Below are 8,627 nucleotides of genomic sequence, written 5' to 3'. Positions count from 1 at the left end.
TTGTTGCCAAGAAAGTTCTTCACTACCAGAACAAATGCCTTCCATGCTTCCAGTTCCACTTCGTTCACTGAGTTTCCGAACTCTGGATCTCTGATGAGCTGACGGATCTGAGGACCATCAAAGATGCCAGCTTTCAACTTCTCCATGGTCAATCCTGGAAAAGCCTGGCACAAGTACCGTATTTTTCGCTCCATAGGACGCACTTTTTCCCCTCCAAAAATGAAGGGGAAATGTGTGTGCGTCCAATGGAGCGAATGCAGGCTTTCGCTGAAGCCTGGAGAGCGAGAGGCATCGGTGCGCACCGACCCCTCTCGCTCTCCAGGCTTCAGGAAGCTATCCGCAAGCCTTGCAAGCCCGGTGGGAGTTCCCGCGGGCTCACAAGGCTTGCAGGCAGCAGCCTGCAGCCCCGGCGAGTGTCCGCAAGCCTTGCGCGCCCGGCAGGAGGTCCCGCCAAGCGCGCAAGGCTTGGGGCAGCAGCCTGTCGCCCGAAGCACGGGGAGCCCTCCGGAGGGCTCCCCGTGCTTCGGGCGAGTGTCTGCAAGCCTTGCGCGCCCGGCAGGAGGTCCCGCCGAGCGCGCGAGGCTTGGGGCTGCAGCTTGTCGCCCGAAGCACGGGGAGCCCTCCGGAGGGCTCCCCGTGCTTCGGGCGAGTGTCTGCAAGCCTTGCGCGCCCGGCAGGAGGTCCCGCCGAGCGCGCGAGGCTTGGGGCTGCAGCTTGTCGCCCGAAGCACGGGGAGCCCTCCGGAGGGCTCCCCGTGCTTCGGGCGAGTGTCTGCAAGCCTTGCGCGCCCGGCAGGAGGTCCCGCCGAGCGCGCGAGGCTTGGGGCTGCAGCTTGTCGCCCGAAGCACGGGGAGCCCTCCGGAGGGCTCCCCGTGCTTCGGGCGAGTGTCTGCAAGCCTTGCGCGCCCGGCAGGAGGTCCCGCCGAGCGCGCAAGGCTTGGGGCTGCAGCTTGTCGCCCGAAGCACGGGGAGCCCTCCGGAGGGCTCCCCGTGCTTCGGGCGAGTGTCTGCAAGCCTTGCCCGCCCGGCAGGAGGTCCCGCCGAGCGCGCGAGGCTTGGGGCTGCAGCTTGTCGCCCGAAGCACGGGGAGCCCTCCGGAGGGCTCCCCGTGCTTCGGGCGAGTGTCTGCAAGCCTTGCGCGCCCGGCAGGAGGTCCCGCCGAGCGCGCGAGGCTTGGGGCTGCAGCTTGTCGCCCGAAGCACGGGGAGCCCTCCGGAGGGCTCCCCGTGCTTCGGGCGAGTGTCTGCAAGCCTTGCGCGCCCGGCAGGAGGTCCCGCCGAGCGCGCGAGGCTTGGGGCTGCAGCTTGTCGCCCGAAGCACGGGGAGCCCTCCGGAGGGCTCCCCGTGCTTCGGGCGAGTGTCTGCAAGCCTTGCGCGCCCGGCAGGAGGTCCCGCCGAGCGCACGAGGCTTGGGGCTGCAGCTTGTCGCCCGAAGCACGGGGAGCCCTCTGGAGGGCTCCCCGTGCTTCGGGCGAGTGTCTGCAAGCCTTGCCCGCCCGGCAGGAGGTCCCGCCGAGCGCGCAAGGCTTGGGGCGGCAGCTTGTCGCCCGAAGCACGGGGAGCCCTCCGGAGGGCTCCCCGTGCTTCGGGCGAGTGTCTGCAAGCCTCGCGCTCCCGGTGGGAGGTCCCGCTGAGCGCGCGAGGCTTGGGGCGGTAGCCTGCAGCCCGAAGCACGCAAGGCTTGGGGCGGCAGCCGCGGGGGGGGGGATAATTTTTTTTATTCATTTCCCCCCCCCAAAAAAAACGAGGTGCGTCCTATGGGCCGGTGCGTCCTATAGAACGAAAAATACGGTAAGTGAAGCAGTCACCATCCTTGTCCAGAGCCTTTGTGAACTGCTTGATTAAGCCGAGCTCGATGTGCAGCAGTGGGAAGAGTATTCTGCCTCTGTCCACCAGAGGGTCGTTGATGACGTTCCTTTCTTTGCAAGGCACCAATTCCTCCCGCACAGGCCAGTCCTTCTTCGTGTAATGCTGAGCACGGTCCCTACTATCCCACATGCACAGAAAACATGGGTACTTGGTGAAGCCAGACTGTTGTCCCAACAAAAAGTTCACCATCTTCAGGTCAACACAAATAAACCACTTATGCTGATCATAACGAATTTTCTCCAGCACATACTTCACCACTTCATAGTTCTCCTTCAGTGTACTCAAGTGAGTCAGGGGTATACAGGCAAACTGGTTGCCGTTGTGTAGCAGAACACATTTCAGTGATCGCTTGCTGCTGTCAATGAACAGTCTCCAATCTTTGGGTTCGTACTGTGGCACTCCAAGCTTGAGCAGAAGCTGCGCAATATCTGCACAGTACACCAAGTCCTTCTCTTCCGAGAAAAAACGGAGGTACTCTTGATGCCTGTTGCGGAAGAAGCTGATGCGAGCACTGTCAGAGAGGAGGTTTTTTTCCTTCAATCTGGATGCCAACAGTTCAGCAGAGTCCTTTGACAAGCTGAGGTCGCGAACTAGATCATTCAACTCCTTTTGGGAAAATGGATGTGGAGCATCATCTTCAAGAACCACTTCTTCTTCATGTCCTTCAACCCTGGAGGCATCTTCGTCACTAATGTCAGGAAGTTCTCCGAAGATAGGCACTGGAATTTCATCACAGTGAGCTACAGGACGACGTGCTGATTGAAGATCAGGATACTTGAGGCTGTCCCGGTTCTTTCTGTTGATCCCAGTCACATCAACAGCGCAGAAGTAGCAGTCAGTGACATGGTTTTATGACTTCAAACTGATCCCTTTTCGACATAATTACCCAGAACTATCGGACCTGAATATTTCTTGTCATTAAAATAATCATTTCCAATCAAAACAATTATTCAACATGGCATTTTACCCCCACCAACTTCTTCTAAAATGCTCCACACAAGCGTACATGTGAACAAAAACATAAAAAAGACATGTGGCAATAGCTCAAAAACTTGACCTGATTGAGCAAAACCAATGTGATTTTTGGATTCAGCGCATCAGATTCGTCCTAAATTAACTGAAAAAACGCAGACAACAAATTTGTTGTTGACCAGTGTAATGGGTTCAACCTACCTTTCTGGTCAAATGATTGCCAAAGTAGCCTTCTTTTTATCTGGATTGAGTTTCAGTTTATTGGCCCTCAACCAGCCTATTAGTGGCTCCATTGCAAATGAGACATGGAACTGGATATAATCTGCATATTGATGACACCTCATTAAGATTTCTGACCTATTCCAATGGCTTCATGTAAATATTGAAAAGCATGGCAGACAAAAATAGAATCCCATGGAACTTCATAGCAAGAGATCGAACACATTACCACTTTCTGAAACTGGACAAGGAAACAGGAATAGAACTACTGAAGACAATACAGTGGTACCTTGGTTTAAGAACAGTCCAATTTAAGAACAATTTGGTTTACAAACGCTGCAAAACTGGAAATAGTGTCTTGGTTTGAGAACTTTACCTTGGTCTAAGAATGGAATCCGAACGGTAGAAGGGCACCGGCGGCAGGAGGCCTCATTAGGGAAAGCGCGCCTCAGTTTAAGAATGGTTTCAGTTTAAGAACGGACTTCCGGAATGGATTAAGTTCATAAACCGAGGTACCACTGTATTTCTAGTTCCCAAACCAGCCAATTTGTCAAGAAGGAATGCAGCTGATGAGAGACCAAGGAGAAATTTCAGAGCCACATCCCCCCTCTTTCTCTCCTGTTATAAGTCATCCATCAGAGCAGCTAAACCAGTTTCTGTGCTGAACCCAGACTGAAATAAATCTAGATTATTAGGTTCATCTAGCAGTTTTACATAGGGTTGACAGGTTTGAGGATGTAACGTGAAATTTCAGGGCTTTATCCTCTTTCCTCTTACTTCTAGAGGAAGAAGGAAAAGCTTAGTTGAGGACAAAAACTTTGAGGACAGAATAGTTTTGTTTGGCTTGGCGATTTTTTGCTATATCTCTGTCCCCATGTTCATAAGGCTCTATCCTGAGCCACCAGACTCTGCTCCCTGACCCAATAGCTGCCATATTCCAAACACATTAACCAGGATATGCCCTTGGATTGATTGATTGATTGGTTGGTTGGTTGGTTGGTTGGTTGGTTGATCCACCCTGGGATGCTGGTGTTCCCAGGCTCCAATGATGATTCTCAGAATCTGAGCCTCAGGGAACAGGGTGACCTAATTTCATACCAGGCTCTAGCAGTTTTCAAAGCAATTTATCCTGTGGTTTCTCCTGAAGAACACTATTTAGACAGCATTGATCTCATGTTGTTAGTGTGTAGGTAAACCTATAAAGTTATATATAGTTCGTTGAGGATGAGTTCTTGCCTACTTAATTCATGAAAGGAGGCCAGAGAGCTCAAAACAGATGAGAAAAAGGTTTTACAGGAATATGCACCCAACACCCCATATGAGCTATTAGAGGTAGTGCTGAGCAGGCTCTCTCTTGCTTCATGCAGAAAGTCACCAGAGCTAATTTGGCTCACATTATTATCTCATTTAAGATCAGCACCATTTTAAGCAAAGGCCAGGGGAAGCAACCTGGAGGCCTGCTAATGCTAACTTCCCCCCACACTTTTCAAAAACATGGGGCGGCAGCTTTTCTCTGTTTATGCTATCAGTAGTAATGGGTGCATGGAGTGTTAGGGGATGGGCAGTACCTCTGGTGGGGGATATGTTGTGCTCCTTCTAGGGTAGTTTGTCTAACTTAGGTCTCCACCCTACACTGTCAGCATGTGACAGTGGCCACACCCCAGGAAATAGCTTCAACTGGCCGACTAAACCAGAGGAAAGTAGCCAATGAGTCTCAAACCCTCTGTGAGTTAGGGTCTTCGCCTGCATGCAAAGACAGGCTCCAGTGGATTGAGCCAATGAAACCAATAATATGTTCAATGGTCAAGAATGTGGTTACTGCACGGGCCATAGAGGAAAATGAGGGGAAGAGGGGGCTTATCAATCTGGGAAGATATTCCATCTTGGAGAAGGAAAACGCTGATCCTAAACCTCCACTGCCTTCTGGCTATACTCATTCATGAGAAAGACCCCAAGGAAAAACCCATACCTGCTGCCTTGCACAACCTCTTCAGGAGAAGAAAAGGCTAAGGAGTAAACCCTACACAAATCCAGAGTGGAGCCCCTAAGATGATTGAATGGCGTATTGTCCACTTCCTTCTGGCAATTCCTGCAGCCAAACTGGTGCTCTGCTTTCCTTTGGGCCATATCAGTGAGGCCAAGGGGGTGGGTCTTGTTGTATGAGCAGCCCAAGACCTCCATACACACTGCCCAGGTGGTCACTTCAGTGCTGCTAATACAGCAAAAACAACATGGTAGGCAGCAGTTAAGAGTTACTGGTTTCAGCAGCCACAGCAAGTGCTGTTATTCTCCAGCCGTTTGACTTCACCTTTGTCTCTTGAGACGGACTGATGCCAATACAGCAATAAAACTATCAGTACAACTCAGCTAGTTAACCTGAGTTAATCATTAAGCCTTTATAAAGCAAGTGCCCCTGATGGCCATGCCTAAGGTATGGAATCTCAGCCATCTTGTCCAGTTGGACAAGAGCTAAATTGCAAAAGCTTTCTGTCTGCTTTTAGGGTTCAAACTGGTGGATAATGTGATCCATTGTGATCTGAGGCTCTGCTTAAGTTCTGGTGCAGAGCTAAGCAATGAAAGGTGCAAGAGGCCATTTTTTATTCCTGTCATTCACTGTGCTATGAAGAATATACATGAATTTGTAAGATAGGGCTGAACACAGCAACACTGTCCTCTAAAGCTCATGTGTATGTAGGATGGCCAGGGTAAAAAATAAGGAATTTGCTCTTGCACCTTTAATAGCTGTGTAGAAGAGGGGATTCAGCAGGTATAGGGTGACCTGAACAATTATGTAGAGGACACCTGTCATTTCTTTTTTCTTTTTAACTTGGCCACCCGAAACTCACATGTTACAAATTCAGCCACATTCCCTGTCAGTGCAGTCCTTTGCATGTTTACTCAGGAATGATTATTACTAGGTTCAACTGAGTTTATGCGTTAAAAGCACATTTAGAATTGCAGCATTGTGGTGCAAATCACCAATGGGAAGTACATTCCATTAAAATCGAGAAGGTTTATTTCTGAGTCACATCCTTAGGACGATAACAAGGCATGTGAAAAGCATGTTGTTGACTTTTACTGGGAAAACTGCCAACCTTTCCAAACAGCCCAATATCCTCAGTTCCAGAATTCTGGATCTTACACAAGACTTTTCTGGCAACTGTTTCAGAGGCAAATACAAACAAAACAAAAAATAGGCTAGGAGTTTAAAGGGGTGGGGGAGTGAGCTTGTTTGTGTGTGTGTGGTTGCTTGCCAATTATAAAGGGTCAGGTTCTGGCATTGTCTTCTAATATTGAATCAGATTTCATGTCTCAAACAGAGGGCATATTTCCACACAAATTCATTCCAGCCATGTACAGTCGTACCTTGGAAGTTGAACGGAATCCGTTCTGGAGGTCTGTTTGACTTCCAAAACCAAAACGCAGCTTCTGATTGGCTGCAGCCAATATGAAGCCGCGGAAGCCCCGTCGGATGTTCGGCTTCCAAAAATAGTTTGCAAACCAGAACACTCACTTCCGGGTTTGTGATGTTCAGGAGCCAAAACGTTTGAGTAATAAGCTGTTCGGAAACCAAGGTATGATTGTATCTCAAAAGGTTAACTGAGGGTATTGGATGGAGTCATCTAGACTAACTCCCTGCAATGCAGGAATCCTGCCCGCAGCTGTCTCCAGCTGGGCTTGAATCACCAATGTGTCTGATTAACAGCTTTGTAAAATGCAATTATGTGTGGAAGTGAGAGCTGGACCATAAAGAAGGCTGATCGTTGAAGAATTGATGCTTTTGAATTATAGTGCTGGAGGAGACTCTTGAGAGTCCCATGGACTGCAAGAAGATCAAACCTATCCATTCTGAAGGAAATCAGCCCTGAGTGCTCACTGGAAGCCCAGATCCTGAAGCTCAGACTCCAGCACTTTGGCCACCTCATGAGAAGAGAAGACTCCCTGGAAAAGACCCTGATGTTGGGAAAGATGGAGGGCACAAGGAGAAGGGGACGACAGAGGACGAGATGGTTGGACAGTGTTCTCGAAGCTACAAGCATGAGTCTGACCAAACTGCGGGAGACAATGGAAGACAGGAGGGCCTGGCATTGTCTGGTCCATAGGGTCACGAAGAGTCGGACACGACTAAACGACTAAACAACAACAAAAATGCAGTTATTATTTGCATATTATGGATTGAGAAGAGAAACCAAATGAATATGGCTTGGATACAATTACCCATGGAACATTTGACAATAGCATATTCCTTTCAAGCCAATCCTATACATGTCTACTCAAAAGTAAGCAGCACTGAGTTCAATGGGACTCACTCTCAGATAAATGCGTAGAAGACAATGTCCTTTGGTTGGTATGCAGCCAAATCATACTTAGAGTAGACCTGCTGAAATAATAGACTGAAGTTCAATTGGTCTACTGTAAGTAGGACTTAGTTGGACACCAGCCTCTCAATTCTAGCCTCAACGTGGTCACATTAACTTACATGGAAACAAAACTATAGCATTTGAATAGCTTCATTCCCCTTGAATGCAGTGGGAAAGCAGCTCTACTGCATTTCCATTGCTCTGCAAGAAGGAAAAAATTCAAAACATTGAAGCCTTTAACATTGCTCCGTTCAAAAGAATAACTGACACCTCTTCATATATTCTCTTATACAAACATGTCCAGCTGTTTGTTTCTCCCTACTCTGTTGCTTCCAAATGAGATTAAGCAATTTTTTATTTATAGCAGAGTAAAATTGGTTTCGTCTGCTTATCTTCTTCCTGAGTGTTTTGTTTTGTTGCAGTGCAGCACAGCACAGCAGAAGTACACTGGAAGAACTGCTGAAGAAGAGACCTCAAAGGCCTAAAAGATTTCAGTCATCAGACTCTTTTTCAGGGGCAACTGTAAAGCAAAAACACATACACAGCTCATGTAACAGATCAGGGACCAAACTGCTGGAAAAAGAAGAGAAGGGTGGGGGGGATAGCTAACCTGGCACACTCCAGATATTGCTGGACCACAACTCCCATCATCCTTGACCTCCGGGAAAGAGTTGCTGAGACTACTAGGCCTAGGCTGTGGTTTGTTTCCTTCAATAAAGAGTTAACTTCACTGGCCTCAGTAGATTTATTGTTTCATTGCTGACCTACTCCTAGCTCCAACCCTGACAGATGGCTTTTGTGTAGGAGAAGCCTGTTTGGTAACATGCACCCTGTCAATTGAGAATACATAAGTTCGGGAGGGGGGTTGCTGTAACCAGTGCTATTTTTCCTCTTAGAAATGTTTAGGGGTACTCTCATTTTCCTACTCATATTGAAATACTGCATCTCAATGTGGCCAAACTTACATTTACAAAATGTGTAGGGGCATGCGTCCCCCCCAGAAAAAAAGCACTGGCTGTAAATGCTCTTCCGGGAACAAATCTGAGGAGAGCTGCCTAGAGGCTATTAGTGTGTGCACATTAGTGAGTTGCTGTACATGTGTGCTTTTGTCAATAATGACTTAAGCATTAGACATGTGTCTTCCTAGGTTGGGCGTGCCTAGGTCAAGGGATACATCAAAACAACAAAAGAACAAAAACAAAAATT

The 8,627-nt window shown here is 48.7% G+C and overlaps 1 long non-coding RNA gene across 1 annotated transcript in view; it reads right to left on the bottom strand.

Moving 5' to 3' along the window:
* Positions 1 to 8,627, bottom strand: part of LOC308479127 — an 83,663-nt gene that overhangs the window by 24,818 nt on the left and 50,218 nt on the right. The gene's annotated exons all lie outside the window — the stretch shown is intronic.

The sequence above is a fragment of the Podarcis pityusensis genome (assembly GCF_964106645.2).
Source record: "Podarcis pityusensis genome assembly, chromosome: 6".
In the NCBI taxonomy this organism is placed as follows: domain Eukaryota; kingdom Metazoa; phylum Chordata; class Lepidosauria; order Squamata; family Lacertidae; genus Podarcis; species Podarcis pityusensis.
This window is presented reverse-complemented; position numbering and strand designations above follow the sequence as displayed.